This window comes from Silurus aristotelis, assembly GCF_946808225.1.
Source record: "Silurus aristotelis genome assembly, chromosome: 17".
NCBI classification, from domain to species: Eukaryota; Metazoa; Chordata; class Actinopteri; order Siluriformes; family Siluridae; genus Silurus; species Silurus aristotelis.
This window is the reverse complement of record NC_139590.1, coordinates 7795359-7814937: the sequence shown is the minus strand read 5'-3', so window position 1 is coordinate 7814937 and position 19579 is coordinate 7795359.

Below are 19579 nucleotides of genomic sequence, written 5' to 3'. Positions count from 1 at the left end.
GCCCCAGTCCGAGGGAGATTGACAGTCATGTTTAGCTTCTTCCATTTTCTAATGATTGCTCCAACAGTGGACCTTTTTTCACCAAGCTGCTTGGCAATTTCCCCGTAGCCCTTTCCAGCCTTGTGGAGGTGTACAATTTTGTCTCTAGTGTCTTTGGACAGCTCTTTGGTCTTGGCCATGTTAGTAGTTGGATTCTTACTGATTGTATGGGGTGGACAGGTGTCTTTATGCAGCTAATGACCTCAAACAGGTGCATCTAATTTAGGACAATAAATGTAGTGGCGGTGGACATTTTAATGGCAGACTAACAGATCTTTGAGGATCAGAATTCTAGCTGATAGACAGGTGTTCAAATACTTATTTGCAGCTGTATCATACAAATAAATAGTTAAAAAATCATACATTGTGATTTCTGGATTTTTATTTTTAGATTATGTCTCTCACAGTGGACATGCACCTACGATGACAATTTCAGACCCCTCCATGATTTCTAAGTGGGAAAACTTGCAAAATAGCAGGGTGTTCAAATACTTATTTTCCTCACTGTATATATATAGTTAAGAAAAAATAAATAAATAATAAAATATATATATATATATATATATATATATATATATATATATATATATATATATATATATATATATATATATATATATATATATATATAGTTTGAGAAAAAAAGAAAAAACTCCTGTTATAGAGCATTTCTCAAAACCTTAACCCCATGGGCAGCTGGACATATTTAATTACAATCCACATTCCTGTTTCAATTAATACATTACTAACAGGCAAGCAAAGTACATACAAAGCAGGCAGTGCTAAAAATATGAAACAGAGAGGAGGACAGGTAAAAAAATTATTTTCCAAAAATAACTTCAACCACACCACAACATGCAGAGAAGTGTAAGAGGATTTTGTGTGTGTGTGTTTGAGAGTGTGTCTGCTTTAAATAGACACGGTTTCAGCATCCCAGCTTTAAAACCCTGTCAATTTGTACAGAATGTGAAACACAGTTTGACTTTGATCCCTTGAGCTTCTTATGCAAAAAGACAGAAAGTGTCTTTTACAACAAGACATCATTATGTTTATTTGTGGAGAGGTTTTTCTTTCTTTCTTTCTTTCTTTCTTTCTTTCTTTCTTTCTTTCTTTCTTTCTTTCTTTCTTTCTGTCTTTCTTTCTTTTTTTCTGTCTTTCTTTCTTTCTTTCTTTTATTCTCAGACCAGCCTTTGCCATTTATTTTTTTTTTTTTGATAAAGCATGATGATAAAACATTTAGGAGAGATATATGAGATGGCACAAGATTAAAGCTGCCCTGCCACAGGGGTAAAAAAAAAATTCGGATCCCGTTGGGAGAGAACTGTAAGGCTGTACATCTGTAGTAAGGGCAACATCTGGAAACAGCATTTAAATTACTTGGAATTCTCAAAGTCTAAACCTGGCTGACAGGCCAGAGTGGAGAAACGGTCACTTACTTGTAGTATAAACCCTGCATTCAAAATGTCAACCAAGTGAACCAGTCAACCATTTGCTATATGTGCAAAGGCGTCAAATTAGCAGACTCAGACAACAAATTCATCAAAACAAGCAGCTTGAACAACCCGGGTGCTCATTAAATGTGCACATAGACATTATAAAAGAAATTCATCAAAATTCTAGCACAGCAAACACAAAGCGGCCAAGCATGTAACACACAAACAAACAAAAATCGGATGTGACACAAAATAGTGAGTTATTTTCATCTGCATTTAAATACATAACTATAAAAGCAAAATGTATAGCCACTACTGTCTCATGGGACAGATCAATTATGGAACGTGCTGGAAACCTGAAAATGGCAGCATAAGCATTCATTTCATATGTTCAGGTGGCAGACACAAATGTTTTTTATTTTTTCTCAAATGTCCTGTTAATGTGAGCTGAATCTTGAAATTGATCAACCAAAAATGAGTGTAGACTATCTAGTAGTGACTGAGTGATGCCTGAGGAACCTGACCACAATATCGTATTGTGATAAAACATTTGAAATTCTCTGTTGTTAAATAATACAGCTTTTGATGATGTTACACTTAGAAGGGTGCAAAATGAACAGTTTTAATGACAGACACCAAGGTGGTACTTCTCTGGACCAGTCTCTAGACCAAACAGATCTCCATTTAGCCTTAAATGCATTTCATCTAAACTTGGTCTTGGTCTTAACTTGGATATAATGTCCACTGCTGTTAGTTCACTGCAGTCTATAATAGAGTTTGGATTTTTTTTTTAAAACAGTCTGTTTGGATGCATGGCTATTTAAAAAATCTTCGTCTAATACTCTTTGGGGTTGGTCATATCTTGTTTGCAACACCAAATGAATAACTCTATATTTGTGTGTGTGTGTGTGTGTGTGTGTGTGTGTGTGTGTCCCTCCCCCCCAAAAAATGCATATGTTCTTTTAGCACTTTTCTGAACTCATGCCAATACCCAACTTTGTTGCCGTTTGTTGCAAGTAACTAAAATATAGTTAATACCATCTAGATTGGATAAAAATAAATTGGATAAAAATAAAGTGTTTGGCCAAAGAAGCATTGCGCAAAGCAACACTCAGATCCTCTGGAATGTTTTCCGCTTGCAAAGTTCCCCCAGAAGTGCAGTAAACTGGTAGCATAGCGAGTTCTTTGAGTGCTCTCTCACGGGAAATGAAAAAAAAAAAAAAACAATATTGATTTGATTAAATTATATGACATGATTTGGCCAGTGCTGATGGGAATATTTTAAATTGTTTATTGTTTCCTCCATTATAACCTACACAATTTTGTCATCTCTTTTTTTACCATTAAAGCAGAGATGTACGCTTGAAAATCCTGCTAATAGGTCCATGATTCTGAGTTGAAGACGACCGAGACCTGTGACAACAAACCGCTGACTCGACACTGAGCAGCATCTAAAAAAGCACTGACCCTCAGGATGTAGAGCGTTGCGATTTTCTCCTGTGATCTATATTCTCTAGTGTGTTTGTCAAGGTGAATCAACTACACGTGTGTGTATCTCTGTACATTCTGTACACTCAGTCTAAAATGTATACATTATATATTATATATAATAATTAATTTAGACTTTTACAGCAATAATGGCACCTAGTGCATGGCTGCATAATGTATTTGTTTCTACATAGTTTTAAACTTAATTAAGGTATTCAGCTATTTTGTAGTAGCTACTATTTGGGAATAAATCTGTTAAAGCCTTAGCTACTGTTTTCCCATGTTGCTTGCTCACTTGCTGGCATTAAGTATATATATATATATATATATATATATATATATATATATATATATATATATATAGCTTCAACAGCAGAAGGCCACATTGTCCACAGTTCTTAATGAAGTTGCCAATCGAGTATATATCCTACATAGATCACAAAAAAAAAATTAAAATAAACATGATGGCTCTTGTAAATGAATCGATTTTTTCACTAATACCACATCGAATCATTAATGGCCATATTTGTTCTCTTAGCAAAATGTGTCCTGGCACAACATGAATGGTTTCATAACAATGACACAGGATTCTCTGGTACCGAAAAGGAAAGCTGAGCCAGGATTCTTTTTCTTTTTTCTTTTCTTTTATCACAAAGCTGCTGCATTCTGCAATTCCTTCATTATCAATCATCACATTCTAACTGTTTGGATGTGAAAGATGTGGAAGGGCATCACAGCCTGTCATTTAGTTTCACATCCAAACCTTCATTTGTTTGGTCATTTGCTGTTTTAGTGCAAATAGTCCCTATAAACGAATGATAGAAAAACTACTGATAAATAAAACAAAACAAAAAAAAATATATATATATATATATATATATATATATATATATATATATATATATATATATATATATATATATATATATATATATATATATATATATATATATTCCTGCTGGTATAAAACAAATGTTACTTTAGCAAAATTATAAAATGACAAAGTCACCATAGCAGTAATAGTTTCATAATGCATGTATGAACAGCCCTTATTCAAAGCTGTGAAGCGTTGCTTTGTTTAATATTCAATCTCTTTTATAAGAAAACAAAGCCACCAAACACTTAAACATTCATTAGAAACTCTTTGTCTGAATACTCCACCAGCACACCCAGTGTGAACTTGTTTTTTGCCAATAATCATATAAGAAACATTAAAGTGTACTTTTATTTTGCCATAAGCATCAATAGTCATCACTTGTATCCATACAATGCAAAAAGATATAAATATATATGTAGGTATATTTGTATGTGTAGTTCAGTAGAACTCCCATTTACAATAGGGGCGGTGTCTGTATCAGATTTGTTGGTCGTAGTCCTGTAGACTATACCGAGCTTTATTGCAGAATTACTTTATTGTTTTTTTTTTTCTTTATAAACCCATGTAAAACTTTATCATATTCGGATTACACCAAAAAAAATGTGATGAATATTTCTGTTCTTATCTTTATTTCTATGAGAAAAAAAATCAAAGCTGCTGTCTTTTTATTCTTTTTTTTATTCGTTCGTTTATTCATTCACGTGTCTGCAGTAGACATGACTTGTACAGGGGCCTGGACCGAGTTGTATCCTTAATGTCCTAATGTGTGGTGTGTGTAATTTTAGTTTTCTTTTTCTTTTACCTCTTATACTCATCAATGTTGTGAAGGTGTACATATCAAATATTTATTTATATGTATATGACACAGAAATCTATATTTATTACTTTATTTAAAAGACAAATGTTGCGAGTATGAAGGTGCACAAGTATCCGAGCTCATATAAACCAAATGAAGGTTGAGGATTTGGAAAGGAGGAAATTCAAATGTTTTTTTGTGTGTGTGTGTGTGTACAATTAGTTTTATGGATGTGAAGGGGGAAAAAAATTATTTCTGCTTCTACAGTGTTTCATGAACATCATTTCGATTTCACGACGCATGTTTACAGCAGCTTTGTTTTTAGAACCGAGGACTCGTGTTGGAGCGTATCGATGATGTAGATTGACATTGTTCTAAATGTTCGAGTTATCTTTGATTACATTTTTTTTTTTTGTAGTATTATTTGAGTAGTATTTGATATTATTATATGATGTGATGCGTTCAGAAACGAACGTCTTATGTCTCTCCACAGCACACTTTTTGAAGGAAAAAAGAAAATGAAATATATAATGGAAATTATATCCGAATGAAAGGGAATGGAATTATGCCATTGTATTTGTGGCAAAAATGATCAATTTTGATGACTATGATGACTATATAACTGAGAGTGTATTATAGTGTCAAATTATTAAAGTGTTTATTACATAATTTGCTTTGCACAAATGTGGTGTCACATTTCTTTTTTTTCCATTGCTGTATTGATGCATGCCTAACTTTAAAACACAGTTTACCTAGACATATACATGTTATATATAGCCTGTTCGCTTGATTTTGTCAGGACCGGTTTTTTTGAGGCCAATGTGTTCTTGGAAACCTTCAAGGTTGTCTTTTGTAGCCTTTCTCAGATCTGTCCCTGGACACAATCCTATCTCTTGAGTGTTGCAGGCAGCTCCCTTGACCTCACGGCTTCTGCTCTGATCTGCATGTTTAGCTGTTACACCTTTTATAGGTAGGTATGTGCCTTTCCAAATCATGTCTATTCAGTTGAATTTGATACAGGTGCACTCCAATCAAAGTGAAGTCGAAACATTACAAGGATAATCCACAGAAATGGGATGCACCAGAGCTAAATTTAAGTCGATATTGCAGAAGAGTCTGAATATGTAAGTCAAATGGGATATTGCAGTTTTATCTTTTTTTTAAAACATCATTTTAGTCATTATGGAGTGTAAATTGTGCTGTAGGTTGATGTGAGAAAACGCAAGCATTCAGCTTTTTAGCATAAGACTGCAACATAACCTTGGAACCGCAGGGTAAAAAATTAAGGGTATGAAAATTTTTGTTTATGCACTACAGCTGTAATATAACTAATAAACATAGTATTCAATCTTTCAATTTAATCTGTACACAAGATCACAAGTATTAAAACATTTGTCGTGGTAACTTGTTAAATATTTTGTCAAATATTTGTGTTCTAATGTAATAAAATAATCAGATGGAGTAACACCAAACTGGAGCTTCAGTACCATCGTACTAAATGTACATATTCCATAAACTCATTTTGTAACTTTAAGTGTAACTTCAATATAAATCATAAAAAGAAAAAAAAAATTATTTTAGAACTCAATTAGGTATGTCTCCAAAAGTCAAATGTCCCGGTAAATAAGCCCAGTCCCAGTGTCCTGTAGATGAGTGAGGAATTAAATTTTTTTATTGTTTTTTCTGGGGGTTTTTTGTTTTTTGTTTTTATACTGGTAAAATGTACTGAAAATATCAGTGGTTGTATTACAGTAATATACAGCACATAATCTATAACAAAGGTACTAGAGATTTTTTATCTTTTTTAGTCTTCCCATGTCATGAGGAGCATTTGGCAGCAAGGGTCTGATGGCTTACTTGCCATTTCCATAGCAGTTTTGTTACGGGGTCGGGTTGTCAGACCAACACCCACCCTCCTCCTTTTACAGCCGGGCTTGGGACCGTCCATGGTGGAGTAATTTTTCCCCATTTCCACAACTGAGCACCAATGGGGGGTTTAAGGGCCTTGCTCAAGGGCCCAAAAGTGGCAGCCTGGTATGCCTAGGACTCTGATCCCAAAGTCCAATGCCTTAACCACTAGGATTCCACCTCCCTCCATAATCGAATAAATGTGTATAAACTAAAAAAAGGTACCACAGTTACAACTCTTAACATTGAGCTTTTGAAACTTAAAAACTTAACTGAAAGTTAAAAAACAGACTAAATCAAAACTCGATTTTTCTGGCTGAGTAGAAAAAGAGCTATGGTAATATGTCTGACATTAAAAGATAAACATATGGGATGTTTTATCTTTATATTTAGGGGATATGTTGTAGAGCAGTGTCATTGATTCCAGCTGGATTGCAGTTCTCTTTTAGTGTCTATATGTTCTGCAAAACACTCGATTTGACCACACAAAAATATGTAATCATTGTGGAAACATACATTTGTTTTTGTTTTCTTTTCCCATTTGTTACATGCTAGATTCATAGCACTCGTCATGAATCTCTGAAATCACATTTTAATATTCAGTTTTACATTTTACTATTCAGACTTTTCTTATTTACCATATTTCATAACATATTTGGATAAAAAGCATTTATCTCTTCAGAACAAAACCAGGCATAAAATATTGTTAAAAAAAAAATTTAAAGCCTTCTATGAAACCCAACATCAGTTCAAACAGACTTCCTTCCATACTCTTATTGACATTTTTTTAATGATTTAAAATCCTGTAGTAAGTGAAGAAGTAGAGGTGGAAACATTTGCTAACATTTGCCAAACCACACAATGTTTTTCAACGTTTTCAAATGTTGTCCACCTCTACTCCTTTTTTTTTTTTTTTTTTTTTTTTTTTTTTTTTTTTAAGTTTTAATGCAACCTTTTTATATTTTTTCACACTCCACAGATTTGTTTCATGAATATGATAAAACTGTGTCTTGCTACTTAAAAAAATACATAAATTGTCTTATCAATGGGAACCTGTCACAAAAGTGTTCCAGGGATATACTCCAGATCCATCACAACCCTTATCAGCATAATGCGGTTAATAAAGATGGATGGATGGATGGATGGATGGATGGATGGATGGATGGATGGATGGATGGATGGATTGACAAGACTTGATTTTTATGCATTTAATATAAATGACTAAACTTCTACAACCTATACAAACTTAATATCAAATATAATTGAAAGAAATTGGATTATCACAAATAAACTGAATAATACACTGTGGCTACGATTCAGGGATTCTTGAGGTACTCAGAGGTTCTTAGAGGGTAATATATTTCCACCCTTCATTTGGGGGAAAAAATTAAACATTCTTAATTCAGAAGCTTTGCCACATCTGCAATTATTTTGATAATTGCAGAATATACCAACTACAACCCAACTTATACCGAAAGAATGGGTACATGTAATCTGAGCATTATTGTTTCACTCAAACAGGTTTGAAAATACATCAGTGGAATCAATTTTCATGAGGAAAATTAGGAAAGGAAAGTATGAGGGGAATGGGTGACTTTATGGTGCCAGTAGAGAATTTACTGATCCAACACAAAGCACTTTTACTTACTTTTCCTTATTATTTTTGGCATAGTAGGTAAATCTGTTCTAACTTTTTTTTTTCTGTGCTTAAATCACAACAGCTGCTGACCTTGAATCACACCAAATGCACATACGCACACACGCTTGCACACACACACACACACACACACACACACACACACACACACACACACAATCAAGAAGACTCCAGGAATAGTATTATCTAACCTTACATTATTTACATTATTTTATTTCATCATGGTAATATTTTATCCTGTCACCATTCTAAATAAGATGGATGTATATGTGGAATGAACATGTATCTTTCTCTTCACATTTCAGCATATAAAAGGTAACGGTGAGTACATTATACAGAACATAGAGGCATCAATAACTATACATTTTAATTTTTCACATTTTAGATACTGAACCTGATCATCCCTGGTGGTCTAGCAGTTAGGATGATCCCCAGTCAGGGACTCAACCCCAGCCATTAGGGTTGCACAAGCCAGTGCACTCTTAGTGCTGGTCCCAAGCCCGAATAAATGGGGAGGGTTGCGTTAGAAAGGGCATCCAGCGTAAAAACATGTGCCAAATGGAACATGCAGATCATGAATACGGATAATCTGCTGTGGTGACCTCTAATGGGAGAAGCTGAAAGAAAGATACTGAACCTGATCAATCCCCGTGTAAGAAAGTAATTATGCACTCTTTTTTAATGGTTACTTATGACATTGGAGGTCTGTTAAGCTCTCTACCTAAGTTTTAATGTAGAACACTTTCTGACAAGCTGTTGGGTTCTACCAAAAATCTTAAGGGTTCCCCTACAAAGTCAAGTAACAATGTGTAAAACATTCATAAAAAATTAATCAATTTGATTATATAGATTAAGATTTATCCAGTGGAGGGATAAAACGGGTATGACTTTAATATATGGGTATGACATGTTTTAATATATTTTTGTCCATATATATATATATATATATATATATATATATATATATATATATATATATATATATATATATATATATATATATATATATATATATATATATATATCTTATATTATATTATATATTATATATATATATATATATTATTATATTATATATTATCTTATGTTTCAAATTAATCCCAATATTCTCTATTCTCTTAATTTCATATCTTTTCTCCCGGTTGCACTGCTTCCAGTATTGTATGTTTATGTTAGAGTTTCTATCAAATTAGATTTCATGTATCCGATGTTGCCGGTGTCAAAAAAATCTGCCTTCAGGCCTTTAGAATAAACAGTGCACCGTCTGTAGCCTGAAATACATGACGATTAAGCTGTTGCTGTAATCAATAAGATTTTGAGTTAGAAAACAAGGAGACTATCTAGCATTCATACAGTATCGTCTGCATTTTCATGTCCTGCGATTGAATGGTCAGACATAGCAAAATCTATATATATGAATATATATATACAGTGAGGAAAATAAGTATTTAAACACCCTGCTATTTTGCAAGTTCTCCCACTTAGAAATCATGGAGGGGTCTGAAATTCTCAGCGTAGGTGCATGTCCACTGTGAGAGACATAATCTAAAAAAAATAATCCAGAAATCACAATATATGATTTTTAAACTATTTATTTGTGTGATACAGCTGCAAATAAGTATTTGAACACCTGTCTATCAGCTAGAATTCTGACCCTCCTATTCCTGTAGGTCTGCCTTTAAAATGTCCACCTCCACTACATTTATTCTCCTAAATTAGATGCACCTGTTTGAGGGGTGTTTTTCTGCACATGGGACAAGGCGACTCCACTCTATTAAGGAGAGGATGACCGGGGCCATGTATTGCGAGATTTTGGGGAACAACCTCCTTCCCTCAGTTAGAGCATTGAAGATGGGTCGAGGCTGGGTCTTCCAACATGACAATAACCCGAAGCACACAGCCAGGATAACCAAGGAGTGGCTCTGTAAGAAGCATATCAAGGTTCTGGCGTGGCCTAGCCAGTCTCCAGACCTAAACCCAATAGAGAATCTTTGGAGGGAGCTCAAACTCCGTGTTTCTCAGCGACAGGCCAGAAACCTGACTGATCTAGAGAAGATCTGTGTGGAGGAGTGGGCCAAAATCCCTCCTGCAGTGTGTGCAAACCTGGTGAAAAACTACAGGAAACGTTTGACCTCTGTAATTGCAAACAAAGGCTCCTGTACCAAATATTAACACTGACTTTCTCAGGTGTTCAAATACTTATTTGCAGCTTTATCATACAAATAAATAGTTAAAAAATCATACATTGTGATATCTGGATTTTTTTTTTAGATTATGTCTCTCACAGTGGACATGCACCTACGATGACAATTTCAGACCCCTCCATGATTTCTAAGTGGGAGAACTTGCAAAATAGCAGGGTGTTCAAATACTTATTTTCCCCACTGTATATATATATATATATATATATATATATATATATATATATATATATATATATATATATATATATATATATATATATAAATATTCATTCCACAATGACATCATTCCTGACAGAAAATAAAAAAATTTTTGGTCACAGATATACTTACAAGGACATTTAAAAGGTGGACTTTTCAAGAAAAGCTAGACATCATGGGGAAAGGTCAGCCAAAACAGTTTAAAACAGTTACGCTTTTTTATAAACCATTTATACTTTTGTATAAAGTATATTTGCCCCAAACAAAAAAAAAATGTTTTGTCTTACTATCAAATTTAGATTTGTGGTATTTGGCAGATGTCTTTATCCAGAGCAACTTACATTACAAGTCAGCAGTTAAGGCTTAAGAGCCCAGCAGTGACACCTTGGTGGGGCTGGGATTTGATGCTTCTACTAGAGATGATGTATGCGTGTAGTGTGGCTGTGGCTGCAGTGAAAAGAGACTTGTTGAATTGTATTGAGTTTTTTGCTTAAGTAATGGCATTCATTCTCGCTGTATGACATAACTGTCTGTGATGCAGCACTCTGTTATACTGCATTTCTGTATAATATTGATGGTTTCTATATACAGAGTTCACACAATGCTGCTAAATACTGATAGTGTTATCAGTGTATACTGATACTGACAGTGTTATGTTATGTAAGGTGTGATTTTAAAAAGGCCACAACTGGTTTAAGCAAACAGAAAATAAAAAACACAGTGTAAAATGTAGAATAATACAAATAATAAGAATTGTGTTATGTTGTGAAGGATCTTTTTTAAAAGAGTTTTCTGACATTGCTCATTTCTTTCTTTTTTGCTATCAGTTGCGCTGATATCATCGATTGTCCATATTGTATGTGGTAGCAGGTGGACCGGGGTTAGCACGGCTAAGCCTGCCTGTCTGTGAAGATAAAAAGACATCAGTGCAAGTTTTATTTGGCATCCATATCAGACACAAGCTCAACACCAATAACTTTTTAAAGAGAAAAAAACAAAAAGTGCTCGATGGGGTCCCCACATCAAATTCATCTTTCTGGACCCAAACTGTCTGGCAGTGTCTCAATCAACTCCTCATGTCATGGGTATATTACCTTATGTTAGTATATCATGTACTCAAGTACAAGTACTGGGAAGAAGGGAGACTGAGTACATTTCCAGCTACATGACTATGTACTCGAGCTGCAAAATGTAGACACAGGCATTTATCACCTACAGACAGGATAAACCTTTTCATTTTCTTATCCAAACCCAAACATATTGATATGTAAGATTTTAACTGCAGGATAACAGACAAGCTAGTGATTTATACAAGCCATATATTAAACATATAAAAAAAATAGTATAAGATGACATAAGTAATCATGCAAGAGCTGCAAGCATGATAATAAATTACGTATATATTTGAAGGTGAGACACTTTAGGAACTATGATGCCATTTTAAAGGAAGGAATGTAATAGGAATTGATGCTCCCTGGATTTTGTGTTGCATTGTGGGATTTGCTCCAGCAGCGAACGTTCCACTGCACTGATTATGCCAAAATGGGCATTTGATAATGTTACCGATCAGCCACAGAACATCATATGACTTTCTGTGTTAGCACTAATCAGCACCACATACTTTTACTGGTTTCTGTGTTTGGTATTGTCATACTTTTGTCGTTGTTGAGTATATGTTTTACAGCCTGATATGTACTATATCCAGTGTTTATGGATCTTGTTTGACCATATTTGTTGCTTGTATATAAAATATTCACTTGCATTTGCTTCCTTTATAGTATCCTGACAGAAACAATGACCACATTAGCGTTCACAACACTAACAACGAACATAGAAAATTATATATATATTTTTTTTTCAAATATGAACTTCATGTACATAATGAAAACATTATACTCTTCAGATAAGGCTGGGGAAAGAACGAAGGGACATCAATTTTAACAAGAGGAACTTCGTATGAGAGCATACAAATCAGTGTCGTCAAGTGGCTTTTAGTGTTATTTTAACCATATACAGTACAGTACACAGTGAAACAAAAGAATGTTCCTCCTGACCAAGGTGTTACATAAAACAACATATATTGGCACAAGATATCAAAAAGTAAGATCTTACAAAAGGCATTACAACAAGACATAAACTTAACAACTAGCTAGCTAGCAAATAAGTAAATGTGGCCTGTTGAGTGGACCTATTATGGGCCAATGGGGAAAACATAAACAGATAATTTGGCAACATCGTGTCTGAAATGTCAGTTTGATGAATAGATCTAGACTTGCTTTTATCCATCTGCTTGACATGCAGCTTCAAAATAATAATTAAATAAAAAGTGATAAAATAGAAAACATCCACTTTCATAATAAATGCCATATGGCAAATGCAGGCTGTCCACAGTCATTAATGACAATTCAGAGAGATTGCAATCTTGAGACGCTTGTTCCACATAAATCAGAGTGACCAGGTGAAGGTCTAAGGAGGTTCCAACAAACATTTGCCACACATTTGCTTGTTTGAAAAGACTGCCATGCAATTAAGAAGCCTTCAGTCTCAGCTGGACAGGAAGCACAGCACACTGGTTTGATTTCAAGCTGTGTTCTCCACTCAAATTGTCAGAGTTTGTCACGCTCACTTATCATGGCTTCAGATCTATTAGCGTGGAAAAGCAAAACACATGGCGATGTTTGTCTGCCTGCTCCCTATTGGTAAATATCATGATTTATTTGACATGGAAGAAAAATCCACCTCTATGTTATAGTCTTACGGAACAGAATAGGTCTAAATATGTGCAGCTCTGACATGCAAGTATTAAATGGATGAATTTCCTCAGGAGCACATTTTTGCGTAAAGGGTAATATGACCTGCTAATCAAGCCATTATCATCTCGAACCATCTAGAGATGTAACAGCATCATTTGGATGCCACATGTAGAGTTTGGACATTGGACTTCTTTGAACATTTAAAGGCTCTGGTATGGAGGAGTTAATGTTTGATCTGTGATTATCTTGGATCTTGAGATATTTTATGAGTTGCTCAGTAGCTCCTGGTTCCACAATGTCAACTGACTGTATAAGGCTGTAGAAAGGACAATACCTATAATCACACACTCCGGTGTTAATGGTAGTTCTCAATCTCTGGTGTTTTGTAGTGTTTTTTAAGACTTATAATCACACTTGTTGTCACTCAAATGAGGATGGGTTCCTCTTCTGAGTCTGGTTCCTCTCAATGTTTCTTCCTCATACAATCTAACTTGCCACAGTCGCCCCAGGCGTGCTCATCAGGGATTAATACACCTAATTCGCTAATATAAAATTTTTTTGTTCTATAATTCTTAAGTTCTGTATTGCTGCTTTGAGGCAATGTCCATTGTGAAAAGCACTAAAGAAATACACTTGAACTTAAACATTATGCTAATATTTTCTGTTAAAGACAACAAAGGGTTTTTATAATTGGTTTTAGAATTGAGTGTGTGGGGGGTGTATTTGGTGGCTATTTATTAGTCTTATTTATTATTTTTGTATTATGAGCATTATTCTTTTTATTTTTATTAGATAATCTTTCATAAAATTATTTTTAATTTCTGTTTTTGTGAGTGAATGACTGTGCAAGTGAGTGAGTAAATGAGTGAGTGAGTGAGTGAGTGAGTGAGTGAGTGAGTGAGTGAGTGAGTGGGTGAGTAAATAAGTGAGTGAGTGAGTGAATGAGTGAGTGAGCGAGCGAGCAAGTGAGTGAGTAAGTGAGTGAGTGAGTGAATGATGGAGTGAGGGAGTGAGTAAGTAAGTGAGTGAGTGAGCGAGTGAGTGAGTAAATGAGTGAGTGAATGATGGAGTGAGGGAGTGAGTAAGTGAGTGAGTGAGTGAGTGAGTGAGTGAGTGAGTGAGTGAGAAAATGAGTGAGTGAGTGAGTGAGTGAGTGAGTGAGTGAGTGAGTGAGTGAGTGAGTGAGTGAGTGAGTGAGTGAGTGAGAAAATAAGTGAGTGAGTGAGTGAGTGAGTGAGTGAGTGAGTGAGTGAGTGAGTGAGTGAGTGAGTGAGTGAGCAGGATACAGCAGCTTCTGCACTCAAGGTCAGTTATTTCAGGCTTTCCCCAACACAGACTAGAACAGGTGAAGTATTAATAGCTTGTTCCTGCTCTCCTCCCTGTGTTTAATCCTGCAGTGACATTCTGCGTACACAACAAAGTCAGCAAGATTGATTTCCAGCTCACTGTTCATGACCTTGGGGCCGGTCAAAAACTGCATCCAGTGGAAATCCAAAACCACTTAATGTCACTCAAAACAGCGGTCATTGTGCAAAGAGTGCTGGGGCTGAGAAGCTTTATTGCTCTGTAAAGAGAGTAAAAAGCAATAACTGGCTCTCCCTGGGTTTCCTGCTCATCCTATAATGAACATCTGGGCCAATTCACTAATATCTCTATATTGGCAGCTAACAGAGTGTAAATGTCTATTATACTTATTAATGTCACTAGAAAGGCATTATGTTTTGAATATGGTATTATAGTAAGAATTTTTTACTCAAATTGTAACTAATAATGATTTAGGTGATGAAGCAATTGGTGCAAATACATGAATATATTCTATGATACTGTAAGAGAATTTGAAGAAACAAATAGAGTCGGTTAAGAAAAGCGTCCATAAGTGTCTATAGCATCACCTGCATGAATCACCTGCATTAATGAATGGAATTATTGCAACACTTTCCTTTTCCAGGCTTATAAGGTTCTTTCCAAAACTGTTACTACAAAACCACATTATCTGTGAAAAGCTGCATTGAGACAATGTTCATTGTTAAAAGCGCTCTACAAATAAAAATTCATTAATTGAATTGAATTGGAAGCACACTAAATACACTCTGAATTTTGCTACAAATATCACACAGCATTATGCTGAAAATGCAATCCTAAGTGTCCTAACTGCGAGTCGAAATGCATTTAGGACAAATAACATTCCAAAGATGATTTTGCTATCATTTCTGCTTGGACATGTTACACATATCAAACCAATTTGGGTAATACATTTTCATTTTGCAACTTATAAAGCATTAAAATTAGTATGAAATATACATAAAAAAAAAACTGTTAGAATTGGCAAATGTTTATTATATAATTTAATTTCAAGTTTCCTTTTGCACCAAAATTTGCAAATATGGTAATGGAAAATGTGCATTTAAATTGCTATTTTTAATATTTCATTGGCATTTTGCATATTATATTTTAAACTTAATTTTGCTACCTCTTTGCTTCCATATATAAGAGCCAAACCCATTTCAGTGTGACAATGCCCCTGTGCACAAAACAGGCTCCATGAAGAATGCTTTACATAGGTTGGAGTGGAATATCCTGATTGGATTGCTATAGATCTCTGACCTATTGAACACTGATGAAATGAATAAACAACCCCCTGACAGACTGGAACGCTGAGTGCACCCCAGGCCTCCTCGCCCTACATCAGTACTTAATTTTACTAAGCCCTAGTGTCTAAATTTGCACAAATCTCTTTTACCACACTTCAAAATCTAGTGGAACATCTACCCAGAAGAATGGAGGTTATTAGAACAGCAAATGGGAACTAAATATAGAATGGGGACATACCAATCTTACGGTCAGGTGTCCACAAACTTTTATACATTTAGAGTAATTGCTACAGGTAAGTATGTGTACAAACTCCGAAGCATGCGTGCGTGTGTGTGTGTGTGTGTGTGTGTGTGTGTGTGTGTGTGTGTGTGTGTGTTTTTGCAGGTTTTTAGACACTATGCATGTTGTGTTTCACTGTGAATTCCTGATCAGATCTTTTATTCAACATGATTTGTCTATTTTTGCATTTTGTTTTATTTGTAATTTTTACACGTAATTAATTTACTTTGAATTATTTTTGAAATAATGAAATTGCAATAATAATAATAATAATAATATTTTATTTTCTGTTTATTTTTGTAATCATTTCTTTATATGAATACATGGATGAATTGTTTGGATTTTCAATGTATTTTCTTTTTCTTTTTTATATATGATTTTTTTTAACAGGATTCTCTACACATCATATAAAAGTGACACACAAGACCAGGCCTGTGTTTAAAGTAAAGTGCTGATAAGACCTCAGGGAAAGCTTGTCTTATCGGGCTGACCCACACTACCTCTGTGACCAATTGTGTCAATGGAGTGAGATTAAATAAAATGATCCAGCATAGCTTTGAAAGACTGCTTGAAAAAGCAATTTGATATATAAAACACACTGTAGGCTTTGAGCATGGATTTTTTAATGCCTGTCCTGTTCAGGGTGATACTGATCTTCAACAATTCTTATTCACAAATCCTCCGAGAGTCTTTGCCATGATGAACATCCAGTGGTATGAGTGAATTGTACTTAAAGCACCACATTTTAGCTGCTCTAATACAAGATACTCAAGTTTCTTTTAAGCCACAAACTTTAGTTTTGCATAAACATTGAATCTGGAACAACCAAAGCTTAATATTATAAACACATGAGAAATTAAATTTGAAATAAAACACACATAAGTGGTATTCGTTTCTTGTTATGTTTCTCTCTATCTGTAGCCTTTCGAATAACTTTTTAATTAAATTAATTTTTAATTTTATTTAATTTAATTTTTTCAACAACAAAACAACCAATAATAATAATAATTCCCTTCAATTAAGAAAAGGCAATCATTCAACTATTAACAGTACATGTCTTGGAGTAGAAAAAGTGCATAAATACAACGTTTATTAAAGCTCAGGTTGCTACACTCTGATTTACTCTGATGCACATTGGTTCAAGCCAGATACCTGGTATCTCTTCTTAGATGCAAGTGCATCAAGGTCTGGGCTTAGGCTCTGAGCTGAGGAAATCCTCAGGATTGAGTGAAGGTGTTCATCAGTGAGACTCCTGAGTGGTGTTTTGTTCATCTAAGTTTGACACCCCTGTTTTAAGCAGACAAAAACATTAACATGATGAATAGGACGTGTGACTTTGCATGGTTAAGCAACATACAGCTGTTATCACTTAGGGTGTACTCACTTTTGTTGCCAGCAATTTTGACAATAATGGCTGCATGTTAAATTATTTTCAGAGGACAGTAAATCTATGCTGCTATACAAGCTGCACATTGTCTACTGTAAGATATTACTAAAATAACTACTCTATCATGAGTTAACTCACAAGTCGGTCGCACATTTTTATCTGTTCTAAATATACCTTAAATTAATACTTTTCATGTTGTTAATACACTAATTAATTGTAACAGATGTTATAAATGGATTAATTTTACTCAAAATGTCTTTTTGTTATTAATAATTTTATAATTATTTATTATTTTACACTCTGGAAATGATTCTTTTAGGATTAATATTATTTGAAATGTCATGTTTCTATAGTTATTTGTTAAAAAAAGATATTGTTGTATATATGGTTTCAAGTAACGTAGTGTGTGTGTGTGTATATTATATATATATAAAAATTGTAGAGTCACACTGAAGGCATCAAGGGCTTTTTGACCAAGAAGGAGAGTGATGGGGTGCTGCACCAGATGACCTGGCCTCCACAGTCACCTGACCTGAACCCAATCGAGATGGTTTAGGGGTGAGCTGTTGGCTTCAAGACTGTTGGAACACCATTTCAGGTGACTACCTCTTGAACTCATCAAGAGAATGCCAAGAGTGTGCAAAGCAGTAATCAAAGCAAAAGGTGGCTACTTTGAAGAACCTAGAATATGACATTTTTCAGTTGTTTCACACTTTTTTGTTATGTATATAATTCCATATATAATTTCACGTGTTAATTCATAGTTTTGATGCCTTCAGTGTGAATCTACAATTTTCATAGTCATGAAAATAAAGAAAACTCTTTGAATGAGAAGGTGTGTCAAAACTTTTGGTCTGTACTGTGTGTGTATATATATATATATATATATATATATATATATATATATATATATATATATATATATATATATATATATATATATATATATATATATAGTCATACTGGAATGGGTTTGGGTCCAATTGAAGAGACAATTAAATGCTATGCATCCAGACATCCTATACATGTGCCTTCAACTCTGTTGTAACAGTTTCCACATATTGCTAGTAATAATTTGTCAATAATCTATGTGTATTGTGAGTTCATGAACTCATCCATGCATAGACAAGGATGCGTTCATGCATTTATTTATTGAACTTATATATTGGGTTTTATATTGTATCTATAATAATGTAATATTTAAGTGACTAAATAAACATAGATGCTTACAGAGCAGCACAGAGATTCAGGACCCTTCTCATGTGTCACTCGCATCGGAGAAACGGCTCGAGGATAAAAGCGAGGAAATAAAATTACAATTTAATCAGGTAATCTGTTACTTGCAGCATGAGAAATGCATTTAGTTCTGAGAGAAAACAGTTGGATTGGATTATGGAACATTGCAAAAGGTCTAACATGCACGAATAATCTTGAAATTTTCCATTTACTTGAAAAAGATATGCAAAAAGCAGATCATTTTACACTGGATTAAAACGGAGTTTCAAAACCAATCCAACTATGATACTGAAAATGCTGAAATATGAAGTGTAATGGTCATGGTATCAGATTTATTCATGGCAAGTTGCATTGGCCAAAATGGTTGTGAACAAACAAATGTCTAATAGATTAGAGTCAGTTCAAATTAGCCGCAACAGAAAAGGGCAAAAGCAACCTTTAAATGGCTGCATTTAACTTCTTACCCTTAAAGGCAATTTCTGCTTAATCTTGATGGTCGCAGGTGAGACTTGATGCCTTGTCATGAGAAATGCTGATGTTAGTCAATCATTCGCTTTGGTCAGCTCGGCCCTTTTAAGGTCAAAGATATAATCGGAAGCAATGCTTAATTTATGATGGCACGCAGGCACAACAGATGTTTCAAGCCTGCTAGTTTAAAGTGCTGAAACGAGGAAAAAACTTCATAAGCTATCAACAAGCTCAAAGTGAAAAGTCAAGTCAAGTCAAGTCAAG